Below are 2,233 nucleotides of genomic sequence, written 5' to 3'. Positions count from 1 at the left end.
AGTTGCTTGTATATTTTTGAGATTAGTTGTTTGTCAGTTGCTTCATTTGCTATTATTTTCTCCCATTCAGAAGGCTGTCTTTTCACCTTGCTTATAGTTTCCTTTGTTGTGCAGAAGCTTTTAATTTTAATTAGATCCCATTTGTTTATTTTTGCTTTTATTTCCAGAATTCTGGGAGGTGGATCATAGAGGATCCTGCTGTGATTTATGTCTGAGAGTGTTTTGCCTATGTTCTCCTCTAGGAGTTTTATGGTTTCTGATCTTACATTTAGATCTTTAATCCATTTTGAGTTTATTTTTGTGTGCGGTGTTAGGAAGTGATCTAGTTTCATTCTTTTACAAGTGGTTGACCAGTTTTCCCAGCACCACTTGTTAAAGAGATTGTCTTTACTCCATTGTATATTCTTGCCTCCTTTGTCAAAGATAAGGTGTCCATATGTGTGTGGATTTATCTCTGGGCTTTCTATTTGGTTCCATTGATCTATATGTCTGTCTTTGTGCCAGTACCATACTGTCTTGATGACTGTGGCTTTGTAGTAGAGCCTGAAGTCAGGCAAGTTGATTCCTCCAGTTCCATTCTTCTTTCTCAAGATTGCTTTGGCTATTCGAGGTTTTTTGTATTTCCATACAAATCTTGAAATTATTTGTTCTAGTTCTGTGAAAAATGTGGCTGGTAGCTTGATAGGGATTGCATTGAATTTGTAAATTGCTTTGGGTAGTATACTCATTTTCCCTATATTGATTCTTCCGATCCATGAACATGGTATATTTCTCCATCTATTAGTGTCATCTTTGATTTCTTTCATCAGTGTTTTATAGTTTTCTATATATAGGTCTTTAGTTTCTTTAGGTAGATATATTCCTAAGTATTTTATTCTTTTCATTGCAATGGTGAATGGAATTGTTTCCTTAATTTCTTTTTCTACTTTCTCATTATTCGTGTATAGGAATGCAAGGGATTTCTGTGTGTTGATTTTATATCCTGCAACTTTACTATATTCATTGATTAGCTCTAGTAATTTTCTGGTGGAGTCTTTAGGGTTTTCCATGTAGAGGATCATGTCATCTGCAAACAGTGAGAGTTTTACTTCTTCTTTTCCAATTTGGATTCCTTTTATTTCTTTTTCTGCTCTGATTGCTGTGGCCAAAACTTCCAGAACTATGTTGAATAGTAGCGGTGAAAGTGGACACCCTTGTCTTGTTCCTGACTTTAGGGGAAATGCTTTCAATTTTTCACCATTGAGGATAATGCTTGCTGTGCGTTTGTCATAGATAGCTTTTATTATGTTGAGGTATGTTCCTTCTATTCCTGCTTTCTGGAGAGTTTTTATCATAAATGGATGTTGAATTTTGTCAAAGGCCTTCTCTGCATCTATTGAGATAATCATATGGTTTTTATTTTTCAATTTGTTAATGTGGTAAATTACATTGATTGATTTGCGGATATTGAAGAATCCTTGCATCCCTGGGATAAAGCCCACTTGGTCATGGTGTATGATCTTTTTAATGTGTTGTTGGATTCTGATTGCTAGAATTTTGTTGAGGATTTTTGCATCTATGTTCATCAGTGATATTGGCCTGTAGTTTTCTTTTTTTGTGACATCTTTGTCAGGTTTTGGTATTAGGGTGATGGTGGCCTCATAGAATGAGTTTGGAAGTTTACCTTCCTCTGCAATTTTCTGGAAGAGTTTGAGTAGGATAGGTGTTAGCTCTTCTCGAAATTTTTGGTAGAATTCAGCTGTGAAGCCGTCTGGACCTGGGCTTTTGTTTGCTGGAAGATTTATGATTACAGCTTCAATTTCTGTGCTTGTGATGGGTCTGTTAAGATTTTCTATTTCTTCCTGGTTCAGTTTTGGAAAATTGTACTTTTCTAAGAATAAAAATATGGAACGCTTCACGAATTTGCGTGTCATCCTTGCGCAGGGGCCATGCTAATCTTCTCTGTATCGTTCCAATTTTAGTATATGTGCTGCCGAAGCGAGCACTAGGGCACTTTCTCTTAGCTCAACTCACCATAATGTGGTTAAAAGAAACCCATTACAGATTTTTAGTAAAAAAAAAAAAAAAAAAGTAGTAGAAATAAATTCTAAAAGAATTTTAAATATAAACCTTATCATATTGAAATAAGTATCAATTTAAAACACAGGTTATGGAACTTGTGGTATGGAGTCCCAGCTGTTCTATTTGTCTACTCAACTTGAGTCAATTATTTAAGTATCTGTGCCTTTATTTC

The 2,233-nt window shown here is 35.1% G+C and overlaps 1 non-coding gene across 1 annotated transcript; it reads right to left on the bottom strand.

Moving 5' to 3' along the window:
* Positions 1-1,878: 1,878 nt before the first annotated feature.
* Positions 1,879-1,985, bottom strand: LOC138427344 (U6 spliceosomal RNA). Its single transcript, XR_011251952.1, has one exon. It is a non-coding gene; the product is annotated as a U6 spliceosomal RNA (small nuclear RNA).
* Positions 1,986-2,233: the final 248 nt, after the last annotated feature.

The sequence above is a fragment of the Ovis canadensis genome, chromosome 21 (assembly GCF_042477335.2).
Source record: "Ovis canadensis isolate MfBH-ARS-UI-01 breed Bighorn chromosome 21, ARS-UI_OviCan_v2, whole genome shotgun sequence".
NCBI classification, from domain to species: Eukaryota; Metazoa; Chordata; class Mammalia; order Artiodactyla; family Bovidae; genus Ovis; species Ovis canadensis.
Note: the sequence above shows the minus strand (reverse complement) of the source record. Positions and strands in the feature narration are given on the sequence as shown.